Consider the following 16,802-nt stretch of genomic DNA (forward strand, 5'->3'; position numbering starts at 1 on the left):
AATGAGTAAAAAATAAAAAATAAAAAAGTTACCTCAATTAAACTTCAAAAATGCCATTCCACCACGAGTAAAACAAGCCATGGAGTTAATTACTTATAACAATAAATCAATCTGAAAAATCACGCACTTTTACATTTAGAATCTACTCGGTCCAGTTGCTCTGAAAATTCCAGTGGCTTTTCAGATATGTTTGACCTTCAAGTATTTCTAACCTCTTTAATTTATAGGTTTCAGAATCCATCTAGATTTAATCCCCACTCCTTTAAACTCTGGGAATTTCCAAGAATCTCTTCATCAGGTTGCAGAGGTCAAGGATACTTTAGTATCATACAGATTAAGGGCAGATGAGTCAAATTTGAATTTAGCCTGGCTAGCACTATCCATCATAATTATCTCTGTTAGAGGATCACACATGTAAATTCTCAATAGAAAATGTCCCTCTGATAAAATGTGGTATTATATTAACAAGTCAAAAAAAATTAAATTCAAGTCTAGTGAAACTTGTCATACAGAGCATAAGTTTATTGCTATATTTATTGCAGATTTTGAGCTCCCACTAAAAATAAAATAAAAAGGATATATTATCACTACATATAGTAACTACCTCTAACTAGGTATTGTGTTCACATATTATATTCCAGAATTCTTATTTCAGAAATAGATCTATCTGTCCTAATCTGTTGCTTCTATAAAATTGATTTTTTATAAATATTTTTATTTAGAAAAATGTGTTATGATTACTCAAAGAATATACTTAGACAACATGGCAAAGAATATGGGCATCAGCTCTTCTAATACACCTGAGGACATTTTATAACACAAAAACATTTTAGCTGTTATAAGATTTTTAGGAAGGAGATGAACCCATTGTCCTAATCACTTTTTGTAAAAATAATTTTTAGAGAAAAACTAAGTGATTTTGTAATTATTTGTTCTTTCTGTTGATATTTTATTTGGGGTATGTATTTGCTGAATAAACATTTACTTTAGTGACTCTTGTACATGCCAGTCACTGTGCTATATGTTTTATATCAGCAAATAGTCAGGATCCTGGTCCCATTCAAGTACATCAGTAATGAATCCTTCAATGCACGCAACTGACACCAATGGCTTTTGGCCATTCAGAATGTTTACGGATGAGACAGCATGGCTCAGAAATTCCAAATGCTGACAGTGCTTCTTTATTTTACTTTAAAATATTTAATTGTCCAATAAAAACTGAATGTATTCAAGGTGTACAATGTGAAGATCTGATATGCATAACTGTTGCATAAGCATTATCACAATCAAATAATTAATGCATTCATCACCAATCATACTGAACAATAGCTCCCTAAGGCGTGTTCAGTGTAGCCCCACTCACTTATTTTCACTTTTGTTGCCTGTGCTGTTGGGGTCATAGTCAAAAAATCATTGCCTAGACCAATGTCAAGGAATTCTCTCTCTCTTTTCTTCTAGGAGTTTTATGGTTTCAGATTTGACATTTAAGACTTTTAACAAATTTCAAGTCAAATTTTGTATATGGTGTAAAACAAGGGTCCTATTTTATTCTTTGGCATGTGTATCTAGTTGTCCCAGTACCATTTATTGACAGTGCTTCTGATACTCTTTCCTCACCTAAATTTGAAGATTATCTCATTCTTATATCTTACATATTCCAAAGCTCTTTAATTTTTCAGGCTCTTACACTCTCAGGAGTGAGACTCGTGACAACATGACATTTTCTTGGAAGATTCTACAATGTCACTATAAAGTCTATGTGAATAAAATGGTTAGAATGTGTTTTCAGTTTCTTGGAGAGAGTTACTTCTAATGTCAAGATTCATATACTGCAGAATGATTCCCTTAAGGTAGCATATCCATCCCCTAAACATTTGACTTTACTTTGTGTTTACTTTATGTCAGTCAAGATCCTCTTTTCTAGCTATTTAGAAATATGCAATATAATATTTTTAATTCCAGTCAGCCTAGAACACCAGAACATATTTTTCCTATGTACTTGAAACTTTGTACTTGCTAATCCACCACTACCCCAACCACTCCTCCAGGATCTTTCCCTTCCTGGTTTCTGGTAACCATTTTTACTATTATCAACTTCTATAGGAACCTTTTTGTTTGTTCGTTTTGTTTTAGATCTTACATGTGAGTGAGATCATTTGTGGTGTTTGTCTTCCTGTGCCTGGCTTACTTCACTTAACAGGATGGTCTTCAGTTCCATTCATGTTACTGTGAATGACAGTATTTCATTTCTTTTTATAGCTTTTTATTCAATCGTGTACATATACCACAGTTTTTTTATCCATTCATCCACTGATGGATATTTAGGTTGATTCCGTTTCTTGTCTGCTGTGAATAGTGTTGCAATAAACATGACATTGCGGGTATGTCTCGATATATTGATTTTATTTCTCTTAGGTATATATACCTAGGAGTGGGATTGCTGAGTCATAAGATAGTTTTATTTTTAGATTTTCGAGAAGCCTCCATTCTGTTTTTCATAATGGATATATTAGTCTACATTCCTACCAAAAATGTAGGAGAGTTCCCTTTCTTCTGCATTCTCACCAGCGTTTGCTATTTTCTGTCTTTTTGATAATAGCCATTCTAACTGGACTAAGATGATATCTCATTGTGGTTTTAATTTTCATATTCTTGATGATTAATGATGTTGAGCATTTTTTCATGTTCCTGTTGGCTATCTGTATGTCTTCTTTTGAGAAATGTCTGTCCAGGCTTTTTCTCCATTTTTTCCTTGGGTTATTTGTTTTTATGCTGTTGTTTCAGTTCCTTATATATTCTGGATATTAGCCCCTTGTCAGATGTGTAGTTTGCAAACATTTCTCTCATTCAGTAGATTGTCTCTTCATTTTCTTGATTGTGTCCTTGGATATGCAGAAGCTTTTTAGTTTTAGGTATTCTCATCTGTCCATTTTTGTTTGAGTTGCCTGTGCCTTTGTAGTCTTCTTCAAAAAAGCATTTCCCACTCCCATTTTGTTTTCCCTATGGCTTTTCCTAGTAGTTCTATAGTTTCAGATGTTAAACTTAGGTATTTCATCCATTTTGAGTTGATTTTTTGTGTATGGTGAGAGATAGGGTTCTAGTTTCAATTTTCTGAGTGTGGATATCCAGTTTTCCCAGCACCATTTGTTAAGGAAGCTGTCCCTTCCTCAACGTACATTCTTGGCAACTTGGTTGAAAATCAGTTGTCTGTAAATGTATGGGTTTATTTCTGGGCTTTCTATTCTGTTCCATTTGTCTGTATGCCTATTTTTATGCCAGCACCATGTTGTTTCAGTTACTATAGTTTTATAGTATTCTTCAAAGTGAGGTAATATGATTCCACCAGCTTTGTCTTTTCATTTAAGATTGTTTTGGCTGTATGGGGTCTTTTGTAGTTCCATACAAATTATAAGTTTTTTTTTTCTATTTCCATGTAGAATGGCATTGGTATTTTGATAGGAACTGTACTGAATCTGTAGATTGCTTTGAGTAATATGGACATTTTGATTATATTAATTCTTTCATTATATTAATTCTTTCAACCCATAAGCAAGGAATATCTTTCCATTTATTTGTGTCTTCTTCAATTTCTTTCACCAATATTTAAAGCTTTCATTGTAGAGAACTTCACCTCTTCAGTTAAATTTATTCATAAGTATTTCATTATTTTCATAACTATTATGAATGGGGTTACTTTCTTGATTTCTTCTTCAGATATTTTGTTATTGTTGTATAGGAACACTATTATTTTTTCTACTTTATTTTGTGTCCTGCTACTTATTGAATTCATTTATTAGTTCTAGTAATTTTTTGGTGGAGTCTTCAGGGTTTCCTATGTACATGATTATGTCATCTACAAACAGGGATATTTTGACTTCCTCTTTTCAGATTTGGATGTTCTTTATTGCTTTTTCTTGCCTTATTGACCTGGTTAAAACTTCCAGTGTAATACTGAATAAGAGTGGGAAAGTAGGCATCCTTGTCATGTTCCAGATCTGAGAGGAAAAGCCTTCAATTTTTGTCTATTCAGTATGATATTAGCTGTATGTTTGTCATATATAGCCTTTATTGTGTTGAGGTACATTGTCTCTATACTTAATTTGTTGAGTGTTTTTTTCATGAAATGGTGTTAAATTTTATCAAATGCTTTTTCTGCTTTCATTAAAGTGATCTTATTTTTTTCTTCATTCTGTTATGTGATGTATCACATTTATTCATCTGTGTATGTTGAACCATTCTTGCATCCCTAAGATGAATCCCACTTGACTGTGGTAAATGACCTTTTAAATGTGTTGTTGGACTCAGTTGCTAGTGTTTTGTCAAAAATTTTTACATTTATGTTCCTTAGGGCTATTGATCTGTAGTTTTCTTTTTTGTTTTTGTTGTATCTTTTTTCAGTTTTGATATGAGGGTAATACTGGCCTAATAGAATGTAGTTTGGAAGTATTCCCTCCTCTTTAATTTTTCAGAACAGTTTAAGAAGAATAGGTATTAGTTTTTTCAATGTTTGGTAGAATTTGGCAGTGAAGCCATCTGGTCCTGGGGTTTTCTTTTGGGGGAGACATTTTAGTAATACTACCATATTATTACTTGTTATTGGTCTGTTTAGGTTTTCTGTCTCTTCATAATTCAACCTTGATAGGTAGTATGTATCTAGGAATTTGTCCGTTTCTTATAGATTTTCCAGTCTGTTAGCACATAGTTGTTTGTAATAGCCTCTTATAACCATTTATATTCTATGGTTCTAATTTTGGTGTCTCCTTTTTCATTTCTGATTTTATTTGAGTCTTCTTTCCTATTTTCTTCATTAGTATAACTAAAGGTTCATCAATTTTGTTTATCTTTTTGTAAAACCAACTCTTTGTTTTATCAATCTTTGGTATTGGTTTTTAATCTTAACTTCATTTGTTTCTGTTCTGATCTGTGTTTTTTTTCCCTCTTTCTATTGATTTTCGGTTTTCTAGTTCCTTAATATGTAATACGATTTAATTTTGTATCTGTATTTTCTTATAACTTCCTGAACATCTTTAATATTATTCTGATGTCAGAAGTTTCATAAATCCTCTGTTCTTCTAGGTCAATTGATTGTGCTTTGTTTGTTTCCTTTGGTGGTGTCATGTTTCTCTGTTCTTTCTCAATATTTGTGTGTGTGTGTCTTTACTTTGATGCCTGTGCATTTGAGGATATGGCTAACTCTTCCAGGTTTGTAAATGTTCTCTGATGGTGTTAGACCTTTATTGCTCATTTATTGCTCAATATTAGAATTTTGTCTCTACTCTGTTTCCTTTTTTTTCCTTTCTTCTTTTCTTTTCTTTTTTTATTTTTATTTATTTATTTTTTTGTTCTGTGGTGAATTAGTAGTAACCACCACTTACACACTCTGGTACAATTAATTTGCTGTCCTGCTGTTAATTCCCAAATTGGGAGACACTTTCTGCAGAGACTAGAACTTGAGCTCTGTGCCTGAGATAAATAGCTACCTTACTGTTGTTTCTTATTCTGGGGAAAGCTTTTCATGCATACCAGATTTTAATTGTTGGCCTAACAGCTGCGTTGCATGGAAAATTTTGTCTGGGACAGAGTCCTTCCTGCAAACTGTGCCTCCTGTAGCCCACTACTCTGACTGCTCTCCACTGTGTGCTGCCTCTGCTGACTGGGAGGTAGATCAACTTCCATTACTGCCTTCTGATGCATTCCTGCTGGATCAGGCCCACCCCCAACATCCCGAATACCTCCTTGTTGCAGAACCTGCACAAATTCTTCACAAAGACTCACAGACTTCTGGGAAAATCAGACACTCACCTCCTACTCTCTCTTCTCTCCTCTAAGAAGCCATGTCCAGTGATCCTCTCCATACACAGCTATATCCTGGTCTTGAAGGTGGGGTATGAGTCTCTCCAGAGTGATTCCTTTCTCCCATCAGCTGCAGCACCTCCTTCTTATGTGAGTACAAGGGAACCTCACAAGCAGCTACACTAGCTTGGAAATAGTGTGCAGCACTACAAAATGTGTTTTTTCCCTACCAGCCATCATAGCACCCTTCTCTCATTCAGGCTCCAAGTAGTTTCATACAAAACATCCTGCAAAGGCTTTGCCATTTCCAGGCAGCTGCTCCATTCACTGTGCCATGATGGCCTGGAGGTGGCTGAGGCTTGGACTAATCAGAGTGATTTCTCCTCCCACTCACTGTGGCCTTCCTCACCTTCACAAATTTAGTGATCTTTCTTCCTCTTCCCCCAAGTTCAAGTGGTTTCAAGATGGCAATTTTATGTTTCAATTGTTATATGTTGATCTCTTGTGGGGAGGAGCAATGTTGGGGATAATCTAATCACTATCTTGGATACATCACCCTAACTTCTCTTTAATCACTTTACAAAGAATATCTGTGTTTTTATCTTAATGACCCTGAAGTCAGATAGACATCAACTTAAATATTCACTCTTCCTCTTCCAAATAAAATTAGCTGAATTCTCTGAGCTTCAGTTTCTTCATCTATAAAATGGAGATTGAAATATCCTAAAGAGTTGCTGATATAGAGTTACTGTATAAATAACAACTAGAGCTTAATAAATATTAAAGAAATAGTTACTATTATCATTTGCAAAATTCAGGCCTTCATAAGAAAAATCTCCAATAACAGTTTGTTTGTTTTTTTAAAAAAATAAAAAATGCCTTTTTCAATAATGGGAAAATGAAATAAAATATCAGACAAGAATTTTGTCACAGAATATCACATAATTTTGAGAAGACCATGTATTTTGGCAAATTGAGACAAGTTCAAAAACAAGTAAATTCTTTACAATTTTGAGAGGAGCCCATTCTTCCAAAATCTTTTGTTATTTAACTAAACTTTATTTAAAGTTTCTTTTTCTCACCTCTGGTAATCACCTCTGGTAATCTCAGTTCTGTTATATTCTTTTGAAAGTTCAACATATTATTAATATTGTTGTATCTTTACTTTTTTATTTATTTTTCTTTCCTTTTCTTTTCTTTTTTTTTTTTTAGCTCCCACTTATAAGTGTGGATAGATAGTATTTCTCTTTCTGTGCCTAGCTTATTTCACTTAACTTAATTTTCTCTAAGTTCATCCATGTCACTGTGAATGGCAGTGTTTCATTCTTTTTTATGGAAGAATAATATAAAAATGCTAGACTCAACTATATGCTGTCCTCAGGATTCCCATCTCACCTCTAAAGACACAAAAAGATTATAATGAAAGGATGAAAAAAGATATATGACGAAAATGGAAACCAAAAATGAACAGGAGTAGCTATTCTTATTATGGATAAAATAGACTTTAAACCAAAAGCCATAAAAAGAGACAAAGAAGACCTCTGTATAATGACAAAGGGATCTATCCAGCCAGAAGACATAACAATCATAAATATGTATGCACCCAAAACAGGAGCACCAAGATATACAAAGCAAACACTATTAGACCTAAAGAAAGAGATAGACCCAAATACAATAATAATTGGGGACCTGAACACCCTTCCCTCATCATTGGACAGATCATCAAGACAGAAAATCAACAGAGATTTAAATTACACATTAGTCAACTGGACCTGGCAGATATCTACAGAACACTTCATCCAACAGCCACAGAATACACATTCTTCTCATCAGCACGTGGAACATTCTCCATAATAGACCACATGTTAGGTCACAAATCAAGCCTCAACAAATTTGAAAACATTACAATTATTTCAAGTATCACTTCAGACCACAATGGATTAAAATTGGAAGTCAAAAACAAGTAAAACTCTGGAAACTAAACAAACACATGGAAATTAAACAACATGCTCCTGAACCACCTATGGGTCCAAGAAAAAATTAATCTGAAAATCAAAATATTTCTTAATACTAATGAAAATAAAGACATCATACCAAATCCTGCAGGATACTGCAAAAGCAGTACTAACAGGGATATTTACTGCAGTAAACACTTACATCAAAAGAACAGAAAAACTTCAAATAAATGATCTAACACTACACTTCAAAGAACTAAAAAAAAAAAAAAAAGAACAATCCAATTCTAAAAGTAATAGACAAAAAGATATAATTAAAATCAGAGCAGAACTAAATGAAATAGAGACCCACAAAATGATACAAAAGATCAATGAAACAAAAAGATAGTTTTTGAGAAGATAAACAAAATAAACCATTAGCTAGGCTAAGTAAAAAAAGAAGAGAGAAGATTCAAATAGCAAAATTAGAAATGAAAAAGGAAACATTGCAACTGATATCACAGAAATACAAAGAATCACTAGAGACTATTATAAACAACTATAAGTCAACAAATTTGAAAACCTGGAAGAAATGGAAAAATTTCTGGACACATATAAACTACCAAGACTGACCCCAGAAGAAATAGAAAACCTGAATATACAAATAACAAGCAATGAGATTGTAGCAGTAATTAGCAGTCTCCCAACAAAGAAAAGCCTGGGACCAGATGGCTTCACTGATGAATTCCACCAAACCTTTAAAGAGAAATTAATAACAATTCTCTTCAAACTATTTCAAAACATTGAAACAGAAGCCATTCTTCCATAGTTATTCCATGAGGCCAGCTCTGCCCCGATACCAAAATCAGACAAAGATACAGTAAAAAAAGAAAACTATAGGCCAATATCTTTGATGAGCATAGATGCAAAATCCTCAATAAAATATTAACAAATATAATACAACAACAACTCAAAAAACACTGGGATCGAGTGGGATTCATCCCAGGGATGTAAGGATGGTTCAAAATATGCAAGTCAGTAAATGTGATACACCACATCAACAAATCAAGGATGAAAACCACATGATTATCTCAATAGACACAGAAGCATTTGACAGAATTCAGCATCCCTTCATGATAAAGACTCTCATCAAATTAGATATAGAAGGAAAGCATCTCAATACAATAAATGCTGTAATGACAAACCCACCACCTATATCATCCTGAATGGGGAAAAGTTGAAAGCTTTTCCCTTAATAATGGGAACAAGACAAGGATGTCCACTCTCATCACTCCTATTTAACATAGTATTGGAAATACTAGCCAGAGCAATCAAGCAAGAGAAAGAAATAAAGGGCATCCAGAGTGGAAAAGATGAAGTCAAATTGTCCTGGTCACAGAAGACATAATCCTACATAGAGAAAAGCCTAAAGACTCTACAATAACATCTAAGAATGGTTATATAGTAGGCTGTTAACATAGTCCTCTCATAAAATAACATTAATAAATGGTGGATGAAAGATTTTGTGTAAAAAAATGATGTGTCCCTCTATTTTATGCATTTCAGTTTTATGAATTAACATAGAATTTCAAACAATTGTCAAAAAATACTTTAAAATGTTATGTCTGAGCAACTATGACAGTATTTCTGAAATGTTTAAACACCTTGCAACATAATTAACAACAATCAAATACACACATTCATATATACACACATACACAAGCCAAGAGAAAGAAAGAATTCTCTCAGATATTCCACCAATTACAGCACAGTATAAGTAGAGTAATTTTGAGTCTTTAAGTATATGACATGAAACTTTTAAATAACAAATTGCATTGCAGTGGCTGCAAAATGCACATGTAATTACTGTATAAAAAAGTAGAGCTTATTTCAGGATTGGAATATTAACTGTATATAGTCAACACGATGATCTATTGGCTCAAGAATATCTGAGCTAAATCTTCCATATGGTTTATTTACATATTTACATTAGTCACATATTAGCTACTCTTCCTATGTTTGCATATTGGCCAATTGTTAATGAGAAGGGGATCTTTCTTTCTGCTATAGGGGCTTAAGAATATCAATTACTCAAACAAAATTTGATTGAAATACACTGTGCTTGCAGTTGAAAGGATGAATATTTAAAATACTTTAAAATCATGTTGCCACTTTTGCCTTTGTTCTACATCCTTTTTACTTCTCCGAATAAGTGACTTCCATGATCACTTATGGCTTTCATCACTTCATATCCCCTTTTTATTAGAATATTTTATAGATCTTTTGTCATCAAAGGTCATGGGTAAAATTGGAATTCTTTGTCTTTGCTATGTTGGTTCTACATACTCTTTAGATTTACTTATCTTTTGAGATTTTATACTGAAGAAGATGTGTGTAGATTTTAGAAATGCCCTTTAAGGCATGGATTCAGGATAGCCTAAATGAGAAGGAGGCTTTAAAAAAATGATTGGCCTTTGCTACACCCCGGGCATGTCAAAGGCCCATGAAATAAATGGATGGCAAAAACTACTCACTCCATCCCCTTTGCTAATAAAGAAACTGAGTGGTTACTCCATTCAGATGAAGCCCCTCAAATACTTTGACAAAAGGGAGCCTGTGGCCTTGGTTCCCCAAAATTGAAAGTAATTTAAGATCTGGGAACTGGAATCTCCAATTAAAGAGCTAAGATTTAATACTAGCAGTTGAGGAAGGGAGTATAAAGAAGGCAGTTGGGCAATTGGGATGCTACCTAAGTAATAAAGAGTGCCATAAATCACAATCACTAAATTTTCAGGATTAAAGACATTATCTTGACACATATCCTTGAGATGTTTTTACAGGGACAAAACCCAAAAGTTTCCCAGTCCTTGGAATGTGCTGACCAGATGTGGACTGCAAGTACCCCAGGCTTATTAGAACCAGAGGAGTAATAAGCAGAAACCAAAAGCTGTTTCTTCGTCCTTGGAAATTCAACCTATAAGAAAGTCCACAGGCTGCTCTTGTAGCCCCAACTTCAACCCACAATTCTTTCCTTTAAAAATCATTGCCTTCATGCTTTCTAGGAGCTCAGGTTTTTTCAACATTAGCTGACCCTGCTCCAATTACTTGGTCTTGTAATTGAACGGCTCTTTCCCTACTGCAACCCAGTGTCAGTGCCTTGGCTTAGCTGCTCATGAGTGGGCGAACCAACATTTGGTTTGATAACAATAACGGCCACCCTGTCTGTTGGTGTGTGCAGGTTGTTTAGGTGAGGAACAATAAGCATTAAGGTGGGAAAGAATAGCATAAGAAAGTTAACCTAGATAAAATTTTACTGAGCCTATTTTGTCTATCTGGACTGAGACACATCAGGAATCAGCATGACACCATCAGGAATCAGCATGACACCATCAGGAATCCTGAAGCTATTAAAATCCTAGACTTCTTTGAGCCAGACTGGTTTCTGCTTTCACTACTACCAGGTGATACAAGAGAGGCCACTGTCACTCTAAATGTTTGGTGCCTTTGCCAGCTTTCCTAGAGAATTCTAGATTTTCATATTTCCTCAGGATAATTTATTGGGCACATTCCACCTCTACATTCTTAATTTACCATAGTTCAAGATCAAAATAGCTTTAGAAGCTAAACTTGTTTTGTGATCATGGAGAAAAATCATTTTCACAATGTCTTTACATAGATTTTTTGCAATTCCAGCATTGTCTTAAATTGCATTGGTTTTAAGATTCAACTTAAAATTATGTTTTGGTTTAGTATTTTTCCTTTTGATAGTTGTGTGTGCGTGTGTGTGTTTGTAATATACTTCAGCTTATCTATTATACATTACACTGCAAAAAAAGCTTAGCTGATATTGGAGTCAATTCAATATCAACTCTGTTTTCATTGCTTCAATTTTCATATTTCCCTCAGACCATTCTTGAAGTAGCCAATTAAATCCTGGCTTAAAGCAGTTTCAGTCATTCACTCACAAAATGACACTGAGCTTTGCTCTCATTCCTATTGGTTTACCTGTGGTACTTGCAATGAAATTAGAATGGGCCAAGTAGCAAAATCTGCCTATCAGTTCAGTAATCTGTTTTCTTTCCAAGTTAGTTTCCCCAAGGGAGTGGTGGATTTGCCCTGTCTTCCTCTTAGAGTTGCTGTGGGGATCAAGTAAATTTAGGGGGGGTGCATTATGAAAATTTGAAAAGCACTACAGAAAACCTAAAGTATTCTCATTAGCACATATTGTTTTCCAGATATTTGACAATATCTGGTCTGTTCAGTTTATACTTTGTTAATATCCTAAACATTTGCTATTTCTAGATTCTAATCTGTTTACAACATTGTTAGCATAATAACTCACTCTCTATATTACATTTTTAATGTTCAAATATTTTTTGAAAGTTTCACTACTCTGAGGAAGGTTTAAAGAAGTAGTTTTGAAAAGTTAAAATCATGTCGAGTTATTTATGACTGAAAACTACTCTCAATATTACTTATTGATGGTTGATATCTCTGTCAGGAGCACTACGGAAGTATTCTCAGGTCCTGTATTTGGTTCAGAAATGTACTGCAATTTTACAATATACTTTAGTGAAACAACAGAGAATATATTTGTTAAATTTGTAATTTTCATAAACATAATAGAAACAAAAATCAAGATTTTGAATGTTCCTCTTATTCTGAAAATATGGGCTTAACTTGAAAAAAACTAAAATACGACACATATAAATGTAAATTTCCAGGTGTATTTTGAGTAATCAAAATCAGATATGCAATACCTTATGATATATGCTTTAAAAGATAATTTTATTTTTATTAACCTTAAACCCAAACATTTAAATTGCATTAATAGAAATTTAGCATCCATGGCATGAAATGAAAATATTAATCTACTATGTGTTTAACAATGTGTATTTTAAATGACCTGCTTAAAAACTCTATTTCTAACGTATTGGCTTAATAAACAGTGGTACATCCACACAGTGCTATATTAGGCAATTATAATAAAGAGTAAGAAATATCTCTCTGATTACGTCATATAGTGTCCCAAATATATTACAAAATTGAAAAAAGAAAATTGAGGAATATATGTATGATATAACATCCTTTGTTTAATAAATAGGGAGATATAAATATATATACATAAAATTTTAAAGATGGTTATTTATAGTAGAGGGAACACAAAGGATGCAAATGCAATTTTTTTTTCAATATGCTTTAGATGTGTGATATTGGAACTTGTAATGTTTGTATGATCATAAAACAAAATTAAATTTTAAAAAGAAAGAAATCTCTAAAAATTAAAAGTAAAATAAATCACTAAATTTGTATGTAATTGGTAGTATTAGCAACACAGAGGATCTATTCCACATGAGTTAAAAGAACAAGGTAATTTGACTGTGTATGTCTAGTGAACTATAGCATAAGGACAAAGGAACTTAAAAATATTTTAGCAGTTATATTGTATGTAGTAGAATACTGATGCTATTTTTATTTGATTTTTTGGCCTGTAATGTAGGATAAAACAAAAAAATAATTATGTAATAGTCTAATTCGATCTTTCCTTATGAAGAGGTTCTCATGATGCTATAGCAATAATAACCACAATATATGCAATACATCGTATATGATTAAACCCATAAGTTAATAAAATATTTAAAAAGGTCTAATTGGTTCTCATTGAAAGATGCTAGGGAAAAAACAAAAAAGACAAACAAAAAAACCCCACATTATTTTGCAAACCTCTAACCAAGGGAAAAATTTCTTCTTTCTCATACACATTCTGCCACACTGGAGAAGGAGAGAGCAGCTCTTTATAGAAATATCTCAGCTAGTCAGTTAAGGACTGGTGTTAGATTTAGTACATTACCGTTTTGCAATTCTCATTAAATGAATGAATCTAGTCATTGAACATGAACAGCTGCTAACATCACCAAAATAGAGACAATCAGACATTATGTGTCTCCTGATGAAAGAACATTACATTACCTATGAGGTATTTTTGCCAAAAAATTGAACACACATCAGATAAAGGGTGCAGATCCAATTTACCAAAAATGAAGACATCAGAGGTATAAGTGAAATTACACTGTATGAAACTATGCAGTACAAATAACCCAGTTTGTTCAATAAATACTCCAGCAATATGTTTGTTTCATAATATCTTTATATCCATATGTAAGATAATTGGATATTTGATCATATTAAGATATTATGAATAATTTAAAGTGTGATATAAGTATTGTAATTGTTAACAAAACAAATTTCCATTCAGAAATACATACATAAATATTTGTGGATTAAATTATTTTATGTCCGGAACATGTTCAAAATTCTATGGGCAGGAGTGCGTAGGATATAGAAGAAACAATAGTGTTGTGATGGATGCATGAGGATTTGTCATATCACATTATATTATTTTGCTTTATTTTTGTACGTTTGAATTTTTTAATCATAAATAAATATTTTTAAAATATGAAAGACCAAAATTTTTAAATCCTTCCTCTAAAAGCATGTAGCAATGTTAGATAATGTATAACAAACATGCTTTAAATTACAAAATTTAGCTCTCAAGGAAAGCAATCCCTAGAAATAGAAATGAAGAGACAATGGCAAAACCAGAGAGGTAAAAATGGAACTCTAACAGTGGGTGGAGGAGCAGGAAAGGATTAAATTTTAGTAACCTAGGTGCTTGGGTTAAATATCTATATTGTGGCAGAAGATGAGGACATGGGCTTCTATGAAACTGGGATTTGGAAATGATATCCTTCCATAAAGTTTAACCACAAAAGACTCACAAAGAAAACTGTCTACACCACAGAAAGTTGACAAAGAAGCTTGTCTGTCTTAATCTGGGATCTGGGTGACCGATAAAACACAAAAGTCTGTCACAACCCAGCTGTGAAGAATTAGATAAAGCCTCATGAAATATGTCTCCAAAATATAAAATAAATCATTACAAAACATAAGAGAAAAAATAAATGATAAATAAGGGTCTTCCGATGCAAAAATAGCATAATTAAAATGCTAAATAGTTGATATAATAGATCAATGATCTAGAAGAGAAAGTAAAATAAACTTGTTTAAAATGATAAAACAAAGAAACAATCCAAACCCTAAAACAAGAACTACAAAAGAAATAAGAAAAAAAGGACAAATCTGAAAAAAAAAATTCTATGGCATTTTATAATCAAAAAATACAGTCATTTATTTAAACTGTGTAAATGGATTAATCAGCAGGGTAGAAATTGTTGAAGGAAATGAAAATTGATGATTTATAAGATCTGAGAAAATTACCCAAAATTCAGCCCAGAGAAACAAAGAATTAGAGAATTAGGATGAGCCAGCCTGACTATAAATTAAGAATGAAGGTGCAAAATAAGAACTTCTAGAAGATAAAGCAAGCACTGGTAGAATTGGCATGTGTAGGTAATTGTTGAATATACAAGTATTGGGTATATTTCAATAAGAGAGAAATTTAACATAGGAAGAAGGCATAAGATATTAAAAGAAAAAAACTGAAAAGTGGTAAAAATTACTAATTCAGTGAGAAAAAATATATAGGTAATAATTGTAGATAGTATTAACAATGATATTGAAACATGGTGGAAATAATTTTGTGTAACTAAAAAACTTGGGCAACAATAACATCAGAGATCTAATTATCCAAAACCCACTATGTTGTGGTTAATCAATTAATTTTAGACTCTAATAAATTATGTATGTAGTGTTAAAAAAATTAAAGGTTGTATAAGCACTAAAATAATATAAATAGAATACATGTTATTATCACAAGTTAATAAATTCAGTATATTGAGTACTAAGTTGTTCCAAAATTACTTTCAGAATAATACTTCTTGTGCTACTTATTTGAAAACTTATAATATACAAACTTTCCACAAATACCCAGTCTTTGCCTGGCTTGCCCATTCAATTCCACTGAATTCTCAGTCTATTCATTGTAGCTTTATAATATATTTTAATATCTGGTAAGGCTTTGCCACTCAAATTATTCTGCTTTTTCAGAAATTTGTTTAACTTATATTTCCAAGTAAGCTGTAGAATCAGATCATCTAGTTTTCTTTAAAATCCCCCTTTATTGGGAAATGTGTTAAATTAATAGATTGTCTTAGGATTGATTGCTATGATCCTTACTATGTCTATGCTAGAAAATCTTATACTTTTCTATTTGTTCAAGCATACCTTGTGCTTTAAACATTTTCTTCATGTAGATTCAGCACATAGCATCTAATTTTATTCCTAGATATTTGAATTATAAGATGATATCATAAAGCCTTTCCTTTCATTATATTTTCTAATTTTTTTCTTTGCAAATTTGAAGGATAATGTTTTAAATTATAATCTTGTACCTATGCACTTTACTAGAAATTCTCAACGTTTATAATAGTGTTCTGATTAGCTATCTGGGCTTTTCCAGATAAACAAACATGTTACCTACAAATCATATTATTTTTCTTATTTTCAACTGCATGCTTCTTAATTCCTTTCTTCAACCGGATTACGTTGTTTGGATTCACTCTCCTATGATTCAGGACTTAGCATATTAGCAAGGACACTTGGAGTTCATCATAATGCACTGGTGAGATGGGCGCCTTAAAGCCTGGAAATAAAAATGGCCATAAATAATGTGCAGATGGTAGACTGCCTTGGCAAAATATTTAGAAAGGGCTCCAACATCTCGGGGTTACAGGCATGGATGAAGAGTTTTACACAAGTATGCAGAACTACGACCTTACTATATTCCTTGCAAGGGCATAAAGGAAACTCCTTTCATTGAGGCCCTGAGTAATTCCTTGGTAAAAGAGGTCACTGGCATCTCTGAGAATCTCAGCAGGAGATAATCTCTAGAGGCTAAGTTTGACAGTAGCAAAACTGCCATGGGACTGAATTCCCTAGTGTCAATAACAGTGATAAGATTCCACGATAGCAGAAGCAAAGCAGATGTAATGATTACATCAGTCAAAAAGGTAATGAAGATGTCTTGGCTGTAGGGGTCTGTGGCAGGTGTCATGTGGTGTTCCTAAGGGCAAAATAGATGGACAGCAACTAATGTATATTTTAGCTGATATAATC

Source organism: Cynocephalus volans, chromosome 1, assembly GCF_027409185.1.
Source record: "Cynocephalus volans isolate mCynVol1 chromosome 1, mCynVol1.pri, whole genome shotgun sequence".
In the NCBI taxonomy this organism is placed as follows: Eukaryota; Metazoa; Chordata; class Mammalia; order Dermoptera; family Cynocephalidae; genus Cynocephalus; species Cynocephalus volans.